Raw genomic sequence first — 16,393 nt, 5'->3', positions numbered from 1 at the left:
CCAATATATCTTAAATACTTCTCTACGGTTGCTAATTTTCTTTTTTTTTATAAGGAGAAAACAAGCCTCAGGTGCCTAGGCAGACAATAGTATTTAGCTTGGCTATCAAAGCATTGTTTTATTTTCATTGTGTTTACTTACATGGTTGTCTTGTATTAGTGGCAACTGATGCCAATTTTCTGTTTAAAGCAGTGAAAGAAACCTATTCAAAGTAAATTAAGTAGGAAAGTGAATGTATTTAAATAAATAAAATATAATAAATGGGAAGAAATGTTTGCCTTTTTAAAAAATTTATTTATTTTGAGAGAAAGAGAGAATCCCAAGCAGGCTCCAGTTGTTAGCATCGGGCTGGAGGCAGGTCTCCACCTCACAAACCATGAGATCATGACCTGAGCCAAAATCAAGAGTTGGGTGCTTAACTGACCGAACCACCCAGGTGCCCAAGAAGTGTTTGCTTTAATGTTTCCTACTCCCATGTCAGGGAATGCCATTGGTTTGACACTTTGACTTCTCTCCACAGCTTCATCATTAAGGGACTTTATTCTCTCTATATGGGGTGGGAGTGGGAAAAGTGATATATGTCATTATAAATTTCAGAAGAGTGAAATGAACATGTTTAGGATGAAATCCCCTTTCTTCCTCTTAGAATTTAGATATCCAGAGTATAATTACTCATAGATAATTGACTTAAAAACTCCCAGTCCAATTGGTAGAATCCTAGCAGCAGGCTCTTTATTCAATATTTATTTTGTGCCAAGGTACACGAGGATCTCGTCTTCTCCTCCTGCTACCCAGAAGCACCTCCCCCTTTGGAGGGTTTTGGACCAGGCTCTAGCCATGCTGTTGCAGTGTTTTTGGTTTCTCAGCTTCTAAATATGCTCTGAGGAAAATGTCAATAGCGTTGATGAGCCTGGAATTCTCCTAGAAGGAAACATTAGGTACTCATCATTATAAATCATGAGACAAAAACCAGGTAATTGTTCATAAGGCATCTGACCAATTCCCTCATGGGTTAATCATAATCTACCAAAGCAGGTCTATCAGGAAGGATTTTAATGATTACCCTGCTAATGACACAGAATTTTGTCAAAGAGCCCTACGTAAAACGGGCACTGCACATTTCTTGCAGAGTAATCAGTTTTGTGTCTGGGCCCTGCATTTGTCTTTATCAGTTCTCCACCACTCAATACAGTGGTGCCTCTTTATTTCTTATTATAACAGTCCATTTTGTTTTCATCATGATACTTCTCGCCACTTCTTTGCTTCTTTAGAATCTAACTCCCTCCACTAGACTGTAAGCTAAAGGAGAGCAGGAATCATCTCTGAATTGTTTGTGGTCGTATCTCAAATATCTGGAACATGTCGAATAAATGAATCAACCCTCCCATATTCCACATGGAACGAAAAGAAACTAGAATGTTTACTTTCAAGGTCTAATTAGCAGTCACCCTGTAGTATTATTGCTTAACCCTGAAACTGAGTGAGATATGTATCAATTTTCCCTGCTATGTGTGGCTCTAAGTGCTCGACTACATTTTTATCTACTGCCTTTCTATTTGTTGGCTCATTAATGCTCTGCTAACAGCTGAAAAGCATCTGCACTAGCTTATAAAGGCAACAGTCAACAGGCAAAAGATAAGAGCTTATAAGTAAAGGAGTAGGACCCAAGGGAAACCTTATCAGGAAATCACTGTTACGGTGTAACTTTCTATTGCAATCAATCCAAGATCTGTCCCCGAAGCTCCCTTTTCTGCCCTTAGCTGGGTAAAATTGACTTGGACATTGAAAACTGATTCAAAAAAAATTATTCAGAGTCCTAGAGCAACTTCTGATGAAACTGTCCATAATTTTCTAAAATGTATACTCATCTAAGGAACTGTTTACAAAGGCACCATTTTTGAGGCAAATTATTTCATTCTCATCCTTCCATTTCTCATGTTTTTGTCATGACAACACAAAGGTGGGTAGGAGTCAGAGGCAGCATCTTATTTAGCCTGGACAATATTTTTAAAGGATACATTTAGGAGCATGGGTTGGCATCTTCTGGTCTTTTGATCTCTATAAATATAAAGAGATCTAGATTGATAGTTTCTGAGGGATATTAAAAGGAAATAAACCAGAAAACTAGACTGGAGTCTGCTTAAGGGTAGGAAAGCCTACTTGGGAGTTTCTGGTTTGTGTGAGCGTTTCATTGGATTTATTGGCAATGGACTAGAGATTCATTTCACCATTCAAGGTGCTGATGAATATCCAGAAATTGCTCCTGGATGTTGAATTTTTTAATTTTGAAATCAAACCCATTTTGAATTTCTAATCCAAATCAATTTTACCTAGCAAAGGCAGAAATATCTAAATTCTGCTGTCCTGAAATACAGGCACAAACTTATCTCAGATATTAAATACTCCTAACCCCTGTGATTGTGGCTGGTGTTGTCCTAAAAATGAAAGACAAGGGGGGAAAATGGATGAGATTTAATCCAGCAATTCATCACAGAAGTGAAAATGAAAAAACACAATGCTCAAAACACCACACCCCTTGAATTACATGCACACACACAGACTTACAGAAATACATTGACATTTTAGTGGCTGCCCATTTAATGACAAATCCTGTCTTCTCATCCATTCATGCCCATGATATATCTAGAACAAATGCAGGGTTTTATTTAGGGCATAATATTAACAGTTTGCATTTGTTTACTCTTTACCTTGTGCAGTGTGTCTTCTCATACATTATCCCATTTTAACGTTACAACTATGAAGAAGGCAGATAAACATTCTATTCCCATTTTAAAGATGAGACTTTGGGGCGCCTGGGTGGCGCAGTCGGTTAAGCGTCCAACTTCAGCCAGGTCACGATCTCGCGGTCCGTGAGTTCGAGCCCCGCATCGGGCTCTGGGCTGATGGCTCAGAGCCTGGAGCCTGTTTCCGATTCTGTGTCTCCCTCTCTCTCTGCCCCTCCCCCGTTCATGCTCTGTCTCTCTCTGTCCCAAAAATAAATAAACGTTGAAAAAAAAAATTTAAGATGAGACTTTGAAAGCTTGAATGATTTGCCAAAGATCATACAATAAGTAACGGGCAGAACCTGTGCTAAGACTCCAAACTTCTGAGTCTTTAACTCGGTGCCTCTCCTGCAATGTTTCACAGCTTCTTGAGTATCCCAGGAGGTATGACATACCCTGAAGTACTCTCATAAGCTTAAATTAGGGGTATGTCTCAAGACATCAGACCTGGATGCTGGTGATCCAAGACAATAATGAGCTTGATCTAGGTGTACTTACTGAGACTGTCCTGGCACCAATCAGTCATTTCCTTGGGTGAACCCAGGGTCTCTGAGCCATAATCCACAACCTAAAGGTAAACTTGAACTGCTTTATCCGACAAAGGGGGTGTCAGTCAGCCAGCATTCTTCTCAAACAAAAGCTCAGTGAATTTGTTTCCAAGGGTAGGAGTTATATTTCATTAGCTCCCACGTATTTTGAGGGCTTGGACCAAAGATGCAAGCATTCATGGAGGTACTTTCAGTCTACTCAATGAATGTTAAAAAATTCATTCTCTGACGAGACCCAATATGCCTGGGTTGGTACCATCTAGTCCTCATCCTTTTGAGGCATAACAGAGTTATGGGATACTTACTGTAATGGAACCAATGAAAAATATAAGCCTTCTGTCTCTCCTGTCCCCATTCAGACTGGTTATCTCTCTAGCTTGACCTCACAGATGCTCCTCCCAGTCTTACAAAAGATAATTCTGTTCTGCTGGCACAAATTACAATCTTCTTGTTTTCTGAAATTTATTTTAATAGAGACAGGGAAAGAATGTTTATTTGTTGAGTTACAAATATGTATCCAGCACTGGGCTAGGCAATTTCAAGAACATTATCATTTACAGTTTTCATAACTGTCCTGTGAGGTGGTCATTTCATAGATGAGAGAAGAAAGGTTAGGAAGATGAAATACTCCAAGGTCACACAGACTAGAATTCTTGGTGGGTCTTCAAAACTCAAACCCACAGTCTTTCCACTCATAAGATGTTGAGAACCCAAAGATAAATTTGACCTACTTGAGCTTTGGAGAAGGAGGGTCTGCCTTTTTTTAAGAAGAGAGATGAAATCAATCTCTCCCATCCTTTCTTTCCAGCAATGCTGAGGGAAGTGGAAGAAATTTAAGAACAGCAAGGGTTCAGCAAAGGAGGAGGGAAGCTTTCAGAGGGTAGGAAGCAGGTCTGGAGAGCCAGCTTTGTTCAGTGCCAAGTCCAGCAAAGGTGGAGCTGTTGGCGGATGCCTTCTCAACCCACCGACACCGCAGACATCTGCTTAGTCCTGCTTTCCCAGGGGCAGAGAACTGCGCCCTTATCAGGCCCAGTAAGCCTCGGGACAGCCTGAGATACTGGAAGCAGCACCCGGAGGCTCAGCAAGCCAGAGAGGAGTTGAGAGTGGCATATAGCTGAGTGAGTGTGTGTGTGTGTGTGTGTGTGTGTGTGTGTGTGTGTCTGTGTGTGTGCTGGGAGGCGGGGGCGTCTGGTGAGAGGCCTCGGCTCAATAATGTAAGGGGTTGGGCCGCCCACGTGACTCCAGAAAGGCGGAGACAGGCGAGCTGGAGGGAGGACTGACAGGCCGCCCGGAGGGAGGTGAGGAGGGGGGCGAACTGAATAATTGAGGAGCTGTTCAGCAGCAGCGGCTGCCTCCTGCCTTCCTTTGCCTCCACCGCTCCGCATCATAGTGGGAGAGACAGAATCTGGCGCTGTAAGTGCAGACGGCTAGCCACCAGTCCCTGCAGCTAGTTCATCGCCTCCAGCTCTCCGGTGAGTGAACGTCCCCCTTCGCCGCAGTCTGTTCCCCTCCGCACCCCCTGCACCCCAACTGGACCCCCGCGAGTAGGATGGTCGCCTCTTGTTGAATGAACCAGGGAGCCGGAGCCACAGGAGGAGGGGAAACAGGAACATGGCGCGGAGGCTGAGGGCGCCCGCCGGGAAGGGGTCCCTTGGAAGAAGGAAGGAGCTGGGTTGGGGTCTTTCCGTATCTGGCCCGGGATGGGGCCTGGACAGGGTCTAGGGTCGGGGGACGCCGGGCTCCGACTCACGGGAGCTGCCAGGCTGGGCTGGGGCAATCGCAGCTCCGGCGCGGCCAGAGTGAGAGGCAGAGGAGGGAGCCGCAAGCAGTGTCCGGGCCGCCTGGGTCTCCACAGATGCCGGGCCTGTCCTTTCCTCCCTGCCTTGTCACACACCCGGCTCCCGCAGCTAGGTTCTCGGCCTCGGACTGAGCCCACGGAAAGGAAGAGAGGCTTTTCCGGCTGTAGCCCGAGGGGAGGGCGGGGACAACGTCTGCCCTTTTACCTGAGAGCAAACTCTTCAAAGGGGCTCCAGCTGAGCCCGATACCCACACAGGGCCGGTGCGCTCCTGTCCCCAGAGAGCGGTGATACGCGACGGGGCAGCGAGAAGGACGTGATAGGAAAAGTGTCCAAGGAAGCTCTCTTGCCAGAGCGCGCAGCCCCGGGGGAGAGGATTCTCGCCCGCACTTATTCACCCCATCTGAGCTTTCTCTCTTCCCTCATCCCAAACACGTCAGTTTCCTACAAATCAAGAGGGCCAGAGTAAGGCAGTGTGGCCTCGCGGGTACAGCCCCAAACCCCCTCCTCCATCCAGAGTCATCTTCCCCACCCCGCCCCCCCCCCACACACACATACACACACAACGTTTATTTTATATCGTGATCGAAAAGTAAGGTAGAAATCGCCAAGTGACCAGAAGCAAAGGGAAGGCAGGGAAAGATGGAAGGAAAACTAGAACAGCAGTGATCTCCTCTGCTCCTGGTACTCCTCACCCCACTACCTGTGCGAGGCTCCATTCACTGAGTCCTGAACCGAGAGTCTTGAACTGAATTCAAATTCAGAGGAAAAACTTGGGGTGGGGTGGGGTGGGGGGAGCAGGTGGGATTCTCGTCGAAGTGGCGGGGCCAGTCACTGGCCGGAGTTGACAAGCACCACAGAGTGATAACCCGCCTGTCGCCCGGCGTAAGGGGTCCTGAAGAACATCCCAGGCAGGATAGCACCAGGCAGGAGCCTGGGCCGCAGAGCTGACAGCAGGGGAGGGCGCTGTCCGCGGTGCTGAAAGTTCTGCGAGGCCGGGAGCTAAATACCGCGGGCAACTGGCGGCTCACTGCTCGCCGGCGGTTCCCGCAAGCTGAAACTGCGTTAGAGCCACGTAAAGACGGTCAGGTGGAACAAGCGACCTGGAGAAAGGGGTTTAGGAGCTCTGCGTTCCCCGATTCTCTGCCTTCCCCTGGTCTCCTCTTGGAAAGAGGTTTTTCCGACTCCTAGGTAGAGGAGCAAGTAGCGGATGTCACTCCAGGATCCAGTTTTGCTAACTTCAGGTGAAAATAAGTCGTGTGGTTCCCCTTTCTATGTCCTGGGCCTGTGCGGTTAATCTTCCTATTGGTAAAGTGTTGGAAAAGCAGTTGGGGTTGTTATTCTGATAAGCACTTCTGTGGCTTTCAGGAACCAGAGAATTGTGAGGCTACCAAAAGAAAAGGGTTTCATTAACGAAAAGGCTGGGTTTTCTATTCCTGGCTATGGCTTTTACTCTTCAGCACCCTTCTCTCCCCACCACAGATTGTTTACATCCTCTAGATATAGACCTCTAAGCAGCCCTACATGATTGTTTCTTCGACTAATCTTTTACATTATGGGTAAAATGGGGAAAGAATTAAGCCAATTGGGGGGGGGGGCAATTAAGAAAATATTTACTGAGCACCTGCTATCTACTAGGTAACATTATCTCATTTAAGCTTCATAATAGCTGCTGACTACAAATATCACAAGGATAAGAAAACTGAAGTTAGAATCCAGAGCTTGGATTCAAATTCAGGTCTACTTCAAACCCCAAGCTATTTTCATGCCCTCATTTTGGCATTTGGCTTTTGATAGCTTTATTGGAGAATGTAGCAAAAGAATGTCAAAAGAGGAAGGTCTACTTTCTTTTGCACACACACAACTCTCTCTCCCAACCCTTTCCTCTTTAATCTGTTCACCCACCCACTGTCACTAACTCCCACCATACCAACTGCTTTTGTGCATGCTGATTGAGATATCACTGTTCACACAAGTTGAGATTCAGAATTACAGAAACAAGTTAGAGGACTAAAACAGCAGGCTCTCCCGAAAGAGCAGTGGGGCTTCACAGGATCTGGAGAACTAGAGCCCACATGTGCTTTCATATTTAGAACTATACTCTTGAGCTTTAGGGCTGGAATAGGGCTTAAAGATCCTTGAGCACCATTCAGATCATTGTTTTACAAGAAGAATTTGGGGACCAAAAGATGATTATAAGTCTAAGTCACATGATTGAAAAGTTAGGATTGGAACCCAGTTAACTCAGTTCCAGGGTCAGTGGCCTTTCAAGTACCCTCATCGTGCTTCAGATACCCTTCCCTGCTTCCTTCTGTGGTTTTCTTTGATAAGAACATCAGCATCAGTAAACTATATGCAATAATATACCACAAATACCTAAAATCCAAGTGCTCATCTTAAATTTTCTTCCTTTTCTTTTTCACTCTGGTCTCACTATTCCAGTGTAGTCTGACCCAACATACCTGACCCCCCTTCCTCAACAACAGTTCTCCCTATGGGAGCAACTTGCAAATGGAGACGGGGGCATGGCATTTCTCTACACAAAGGCATTGCCTTTGTGTTGTCTATATTTCCTCTTCTGTGGTCTATTCCCAACAAAGCAAGCTTTCCAAAATAAATACCCCTAAGCACCTTTCTATGTTCTCACAGGTACTTGGAATAGGCCTTTAAACGATCTAGGCAGGGGGCGCCTGGGGCGCAGTCGGTTAAGCGTCCGACTTCAGCCAGGTCACGATCTCGCGGTCCGTGAGTTCGAGCCCCGCGTCGGGCTCTGGGCTGATGGCTCAGAGCCTGGAGCCTGTTTCCGATTCTGTGTCTCCCTCTCTCTCTGCCCCTCCCCCGTTCATGCTCTGTCTCTCTCTGTCCCAAAAATAAATAAACGTTGAAAAAAAAAAAAAGATCTAGGCAGAAATAAATTATCGTTATAAATGCTAATAGCAGTCAAATGTGAGGCACTTTCCTAGTTCCTTTTTGTAAATAATTTCATTGGATCTTCACAATTCTGTCAAGTAGATAATTTCATTAGAGGTGATCTTAGAGTTCTAGTCCACTGTAACTAACATGCAGCAGATTTGATGTTCTATGTATTTCTTCTTGCTTCTCTTTCAGCCCCTAGTAAAATCCCAACTTTATTGCATTGGCAAGGAGGAGAAAATTTTTATCTTGAATTGAATTGTTCTATCCTCTTCCAGTGTGTAAAGTTTAGAAATTCAAATTCACTTCAAATGGTAATGTTCTGTTCTTTTATCTCAATATTTACCACAACATATTCTTCCTTCATTTGTTATCCTTTACTTAAAGATCCTTATATACCTTCTTAATTCTAATATTAACGTTCTGCTTCAAACCCCATCTAGAATGAATTAAGGCACAACTCATAATTAAATATATAACTTCGGGGCGCCTGGGTGGCGCAGTCGGTTAAGCGTCCGACTTCAGCCAGGTCACGATCTCGCGGTCTGTGAGTTCGAGCCCCGCGTCAGGCTCTGGGCTGATGGCTCAGAGCCTGGAGCCTGTTTCCGATTCTGTGTCTCCCTCTCTCTCTGCCCCTCCCCCGTTCATGCTCTGTCTCTCCCTGTCCCAAAAATAAATATAACTTCTATTGTACCCTCACAGGGTGATCCTGCAAGGATGCTGTTCCTGAGGTGCTCTGGGCCCTGTGAACCATAATCTTTAACTGTCTGGAACTGCTCTTCAATATGGTGTCACTGGCCACATATAGCTATTTAAATTTTAATTAATTAACATTAACATTTAATTAACATTAAAAATTTCAATTTTTAATCACACTAGCCATATTTCAAGTGCTCAATAACCATATGTGGCTAATAACTACCTTATTGAACCGTGCAAATATGGCACATTTCCAGCATCGTAGAAAGTCCTATTGCATGATGCTGTTTTGGAAAGTGCTAAAAACATCCTCACAAAAACCACTGAGAACTTGGAATTGGGAAGAACTTGGGATTCTGCTTTAAAACTTCTGCCAAGAAAGGAGGAAAAGCCACTTGTGGCCTAGGACACCCCTAGAAGCCCAGATATGCTCAAGATAATAAGGCTAGCAAAGAGAGTACATGTCCCACTGAAGGAGCTGGTGACCTCTGGCATTCGCTTCACATGAATTCTGTTTTACCATGAAGTAAAATATTCCATGAATGGGTCTTGCTGGTTTCCTGGATTCCATCTTAGAAGTAACCTGGAAGTTTTTATTCAAAATTCAAGTTTTATACACATATATATCACATATACATGTAACAACCTGTATGTGTGTGTGTGTTTACACGTATATGTATGTATATCTTGTCTTAGTAAGTATAGTATGATAAATATGGAAAGAATATGGGACTTGGAGTTAGTAGTAAATCTGCCACTTACTACTTGGTGACATTTTAAGGCCCTCTAGATTTCCATTACTTCATTTGTAAAATGTTGACAAGAATAGCCTATCTCAACAGGCTATTGTGAGATTCAAAATGTAGATAAATGAAAGTACTTTGCAGGGAGCATGATTGCTATGTAATGGTTGATAATCTCACATAGATATTGTATAGTATATAAACAAATAGCATAGCTTAAACCAATGGCATTTCTGAATGCTTTTAGTCCCATATAAATATATTTTGCTTTTGTTGTCATTTTTCACTGTAAAGGAGAATGCTGAAGAAAAAAATATTTTTGGTTGTTGAGATTTCTTGTTGGTTAAGTTCTATGAATTGAAATACTGTTTACTGTTTGTGGTTTACTTCCTTTGGCCCTGAACATTTCCTTCAGGATAAAAAAAAAATACCTAGGAAGTCTCATTGGTTCTGAAATAGCTTTTACCTGTTAACTAATAGCTTTAAATCAATTGTCAATAACTATCCTGTCATTACAATAGTGTTTCAGATAACAGAAAAAGTATTATTGATATTCTTGAGCATGGGTGGATAAAGGGGATGATTTAAAATGACTATTTTTACTATTTATTCATTGAAATGAACTACCCATCTCATGAATCAATGAAGACTTCTATTTTATCCATTGGTTAACCCAAAAATAAAAGTAAAGGCTATCAATTTGACTGAATTCTTGAAGTTGCATTAGGGATTCTGACCTTAAATAAAGGGTCTTTATCTATTCTCTAAGGTAAAATTTGTTGGGGTCATAAGTAGAAACTTAACTTGCTAACAGGTGGGACTGGGAGGCCAGAAGTACCAGGGCACTAGGCAGCTATCCTCCACCCCCTCCAAACCTTAATCCATACCTTTTATAGAACAAGGGGCATCGTGGTGAGGTCAAAGGGTAGGCACCTAAAATGGCAACACCTGTACACCACTGGTCTCTTCTAGTCATCTAACGTGGAGCCTTCTGTGTGCAACTGTAGGGAAGATCAGAACAAGCCTTCCCACATTCTGGTTAAGACACACATTAACTTCCAAGGAACCTGGAACACGTAGCCCCAAGTAAGGTCACTTCATGGGCACGAACAAGATGGAGCGTCAAACATGGAGTCAGTGTTGTCTGCACTTCTACAACTTAGCTAACATTTACTCCCAAACCTGGCATCTATTGCCTGTGCCTGAACTTTAATCTACAGCGTTTATAACTCAAGTAGGAGTGCTTTTTTTATATATGCCTGACTGGGTCAGAAAGTGACACAAATACAGTCATGCCTTCTCTAATAGATCACCATTTTGATACTTAAATATTTTTCTCCTACAACACAAAAGTTAATACAATGCTCAAGTATTACAGAAAATAAGTCTGCAAAGGAAACTATTCCATCAGACGATTCTTAATTGTATTATGTTTGCTATTAATCCTGAAAACCCAATGAAGTAATATATTTTTTTATTGGGAAGGGGTAGATAAACCTCCTGAAAAATCAAGCTGAGTGTAGCTAAGGGCTCTAGATTCTATCTCTGGTTCTCTGGCAGGTTATTTCCTTTCTTGGAACCCGAGATTACCTTTGTTCAGACTTTGTTAAGGCACGCATGGTAATTTACAATATGCTCTACCAGAGAAATAGCTGAAACATACTCTCAGCTCCAAATGCTGGTCAAGCATACCATTCTCAGGTCTTTGTTGCATATAAAATTATATTACTAAAGGGAAAATTAGTGAGATTATCAACTCTGGTCTCTGGTAGCTCATGCTAGCTTTAATAACAGATACCCTTTGTTAGGAATCATGGTTATTAATTTCATTGGAATTATTTGTCTCTTGGAAGGGCTTGGATTTTGGAAGGGGGAAAATACATTACCTTGGAGCTGAAAAGAGCTTACTTTTCACTGTCTTTAGCTTGAGGGATATCAATAATTTTATATCACAGGAAAGAAAATTAACAATGTAGCTTTGAAACTCATGCTGGTAGCATGCAATCATTCACTTAAAGTAACTGAGGTAGGGGAACCTCAGTGGCTCAGTTGGTTAAGCATTGACTTTGGCTCGGGTCATGATCTCGTGGCTCATGAGTTTGAGCCCTGCAGAGCCTGCTGGGATTCTCTCACTCTCCCTGTCTCTCTGCTCGCTCGCTCTCTCTCTCTCTCTCTCAAAATAAATAAAATTTAAAAAATAAGGTAACTGAGGTAGCCCTATATTGGTAGCCATGGGTGTTTGGAACCCCTATAGCCTGGCATATGAGTGCTGAATACATATTTGTTGAATTCAGGCCATTGTTCCAGGTCGGTTCATGCCATGCACTCATCTAGCCAAGAAATAAGTATACCCTGTGGCATTTTCCTTTAGCAAATGAAATAGGAGGCAAGCACCAAACATCAAATCTTACCCTGACAACCACACCTGTAACCATAAGTAGAAGTGGCCTGGACAGACTGCTCCTGAGAATTGGGTCTTGCCGCCTTCCTCCAGGAAATAAGGGATACATTAGCTCGAGGGTCTTGAATCTCACTGTATGAGGAAACTCCATGAAGCCAAAGCTTAAAATAGAGTTGTATGTTATTTTTGACTTTAGAGATATTTCTTTATTTCCTTGAGAAAATATTTGACTGGCAAGATTGTTACAGGCAATTACTATTGTTCCTAAATTCAGAAGGAATTAGAACGAAAGCTTAGAATGAAAGCACATACATTAATTAGAGAGCTGATGACATCACAGTCTGGAAGGTCACAGAATATTTTCCTTTTCCAGGAATAATTGGGCCTTCTTTCAAGAGTTTTGACTGGTCATTACTGACAAAAATGGAAGAAAAATAGATCATTCTATTCTAGCAAGTCAATAAGCAAATACCTAGAATTAACTGATTCTCATTTGCCAAAGGCAAAATATTCCAACCCAATAAACTGTCCTACAAATGAGCAAGCTGATTTCCATGGCCTGTTCATTTATTAGGTTGTTTTTTTCTCTGTTTGTTTTTTAAATAATTAGCAAATTTTAAAAATTACATCCAGGTGTTTGAACATTCTGATGACAAATTGTCTTCATAATTATAAATACTTTGTTGTTCATTAGAGATTATATTTATATAATATATTATTGTGCCAATGTTTTGGAATGATCACATAACCCAACTCTCTCATTTGACAGAGAAATTGAGGCTGAGAACACTCACCCAAGTCAATAGTAAAGGCAGAAATAAGATTTGAGCCTCCTCTCTCTCAATCCACTGCTCTTTGTATATTTCAACCTCAGACATCTCTTCATTAGTCATGAAAACCCATTTAGTCAATGAGTTTAGCCACCAAACTTTTGCCAGGGCTACTAGGAGTAGGAAAGTATATGTATTTGGATTTCATATTATTTCCATTTGCACCTCCAAATGAAAGAACTGCAAAATCAAGGATAGTCAACAAGTAGAAATTTCATGGGTGGAACTATGAGCCAGAAGAAAAGCATCAAAACCCCAAAATCCTTGTGAGAACCTGGGCAAGGATTTAACTCCTCTTACCTTCATCATCTTCATCTCTAAAAACAAGAAATTTGAATTAAATAGTTTCAGATCCTATACGCTCTAACATTCTATAGTTTTATGAAATGAGGCCAAGGATTTAAATTATCCATGTTCTGCCTCACTCAGACCACATAATAAAAAACAAATCCGGATTCTTATTTTTATGTTACTACTTATTGGAGGCTCCGTTTCATGCTAGTACTTCACTCAGTAACAATATTCATAATAACAGCACTTATGACGATAGCTAATAATTATTGACTTATTTACATTTACTGTGACCCTATCATGTTGGTAATGCTAGTATCCCCATTTTGCAGGTGAGAAACCTGGGTCCCAAAGTAATTAAATAACCTGCCCAAATTGATATAGCTTTATGCTCTTAACCGCCATGCACACTGCCTCCTTTGAAAAGCACTGGTCTCTCAGATAACTGATGTGCGTCATTTACAGGCCACTTAACACACAAGCCCCTTTTCTGGGGGAATTTCCATCTTACCTACATTTTCTGACTAGAAGAGCAATCAAGAGAGTAAATAGAACTTCAGGTCTCTGGGTCTGATGAGGCTTGTAGAGTGATCTTCATTGTCTTTCTGCAAGATGGCTCTTGTCCTTTTGCATTTGATACCATTGATCAATTATTTCAATGGTTCAGTACTGAAAGTTGGTGCTTTGCAAGCTGCTGCATGCAATGAGAACCATTCTGCTGTGTTTTCCCCAGCATGTGTGGACAGCCTGCATTGCCAGAAATGGATGGATGCTGGTATAGGATTCAGCACCTTCTGAAACTACAGAAGTCACCCTCCCACATCTTCATTGTTCAGTGGCATCTTCTGGCTTCTGTCTCCAAGTTTTTGACTCAGAGTAACAATCTAGACAGCATTTAAGGCAGAGAGAGAGAGAGAGAGAGAGAGTTTCAAAGTGTCATTTTCTGGTGGTGGGATTCAGTTATTAATCATTAAATACATATACCACAGTACCCATCTATTCTACTGCGGATTTCAACATGTGCTTAATCTGTTCACGGACATCCTGTACTTAATATGTCATGTCTAATAAATAGAATGCTCTGACAGCAGCCTAGCATGTACATACATTTTTATTGTGTAAATATATGATTATGTAAAAACTTATATAATGTAATAAATAAATATTATTTGTATACATTCTTTTATTTTTTTAATTTTAAAAGGTTTTACTTAGGGGCGCCTGGGTGGCACAGTCGGTTAAGCGTCCGACTTCAGCCAGGTCACGATCTCGCGGTCCGTGAGTTCGAGCCCCACGTCGGGCTCTGGGCTGATGGCTCAGAGCCTGGAGCCTGTTTCCGATTCTGTGTCCCCCTCTCTCTCTGCCCCTCGCCCGTTCATGCTCTGTCTCTCTCTGTCCCAAAAATAAATAAACGTTGAAAAAAAAAAAAAGACCAAAAAAAAAAAAAGGTTTTACTTAAATTCCAATTGGTTTGCATACAAAGCAATAGTAGTTTCAGGTGTACAATATAGTGACCCAACACTATATAACACCTGTTCCATACAACACCTGGTGCTCATCACAACATGTACACTCCTTAATCCCCACCACCTGTTTAACCCATTACCCCACTGACCTCCCCTCCAGTAACCATCAGGTTTTTCTCTATAGGTAAGAGTCTGTTTCTTGGTTTACCTCTCTCTCCTTTTTTCCCCTTTGCTTGTTTTGTTTCTTAAACTCTACATATAAGTAAATCCTTGTCTTTCTCTGACTTATTTCACTTAGCATAATACTCTCTAGCTCCACCTGTGTCATTGCAAATGGCAAGGTTTCATTCTTTTTCACGGCTGAGTAATATTCTTCTTTACCCATTCATTGGTTGATGGACACTTGGGCTGTTTCCATAATTTGGCTATTGTAGATAATGCTGCTATGAACATCCCGGTGCATGTAACCCTTTGAATTATTATTTTTGTATTCTTTGAGCAAATACCTAGCAGTGCAATTGCTGGATTGTAAGAGAGTTCTCTTTTTAACTTTTTGTATAAACTCCATACTGTTTTCCGGAGTGGCTGCACCCGTTTGCATTCCCACCAACAGTGCAAGAAGGTTCCCCTTCTTCTGCATCCTCACCGACATCGGTTGTGCTCCTGTGTTGTTGAGTTTAGCCATTCCAACAGCTGTGTGATTATATAATAATAACTTATATAAGATAATAAATATATGTGATATATTTAATATATTATTTTGCACATTTCATACACATCCTTTTATTCTTTAGCTCTAGTGTCTGGCTTGCTAAACTAGTCACCTACCCCACCAATACCAAAGTCAATTATAGGATGCGTAAGTCTACTTCTGCCTCTGCGGCAGTCAGATGGATGTAAACTCCACTAATCGTGTATGCAACATATCAATATATGCTGTAACATGTTACGAGGGAGCCTCAAGGAGAGACCAGGGAATGATTTACGTCCATATAGAAAGTACAATGAAATTATACTTTGAATGATATGCGATATTTTCTCATGTGGATAAATAAGAGGGAAGGCTCTTGTAGAAATAGGAACAGCATAAACAGTGTGAATGTAAATGACATAGGCTGATGTGGTTAGTTAGAGACCTGGCTGGAAAGGTGGAAGGTCGTATTGAAAAAGACTCTGAAGAAACTTGAATACAGCTGGGTGGATGTATTTATTCAGCCTGAAGTTTATCTTTGAAGACAGTTTTTATGAATATTTTAGAAATGCCACTGATTTCAGTGTTGGTTCATGGCCAGAATCATGAAGTCTAATTTCCTGGCTAGAAGGAACCTCAGAAATCATATCGGTCTTCCCCTTTGCCTATATTTTACAGTTGAAGTAATTAAAACCCAGAGACATTAAGTGACTTGCCCAAGGTCAGCAGCAAATTAGTGACAGTACAAAGACTAGAGCCTGGTCCATCCTCTTAGTTCATAGCATTTTGTCCTGCTCTGTGCTGCCTTCGGGGATTTTATTCATCATCTGAGCATAACCCAATGTAACACAAATGGTGATTATTAAGTATTTATGAAGCTCCGAGTTTTCCATTGCTCACTATGAAGGTATAGTTTCTTCATTACAGCCAGATGATAGATCAGATCCTGGGCTGCTTCTATCTACATGAGAGAGCATTCTCTTCAGAAACACAAACACAAACAGCATTCCGAACACATGGGCATGACATTCTTCCCCTGCCTCATTTCAAACCGCCAGAGATTACAGAGGCACAGCCTGAACAGAAGGTATCTTAATCTCTGGTGGTTCTGTAAATAATATGCTGTTCATGCCTGCATAGAAATGATCACAGCCTCTCTATTTTCTAGATGAGGGATCCTGCAGAAAAATGAAGCTGCTAGCACACACAGCACATCAGATAGGATTTCAGAC

General features: G+C 42.0%; 1 protein-coding gene across 1 annotated transcript in view; it reads left to right on the top strand.

The window, feature by feature from the left end:
* Positions 1 to 4,646: 4,646 nt before the first annotated feature.
* SLC7A14 (solute carrier family 7 member 14) overlaps positions 4,647 to 16,393 on the top strand; it is a 112,423-nt gene continuing 100,676 nt past the window's right edge. The window contains exon 1 of the mRNA XM_030330405.1: positions 4,647 to 4,803. The gene's annotated coding sequence lies outside the window, so the exon portion shown is untranslated. The remainder of the gene's footprint in view (positions 4,804 to 16,393) is intronic.

Source organism: Lynx canadensis, chromosome C2 (assembly GCF_007474595.2).
Source record: "Lynx canadensis isolate LIC74 chromosome C2, mLynCan4.pri.v2, whole genome shotgun sequence".
NCBI lineage: Eukaryota > Metazoa > Chordata > Mammalia > Carnivora > Felidae > Lynx > Lynx canadensis.
The sequence above is the reverse complement of the archived record's forward strand: the minus strand, read 5'-3'. Positions and strand labels throughout refer to the sequence as shown.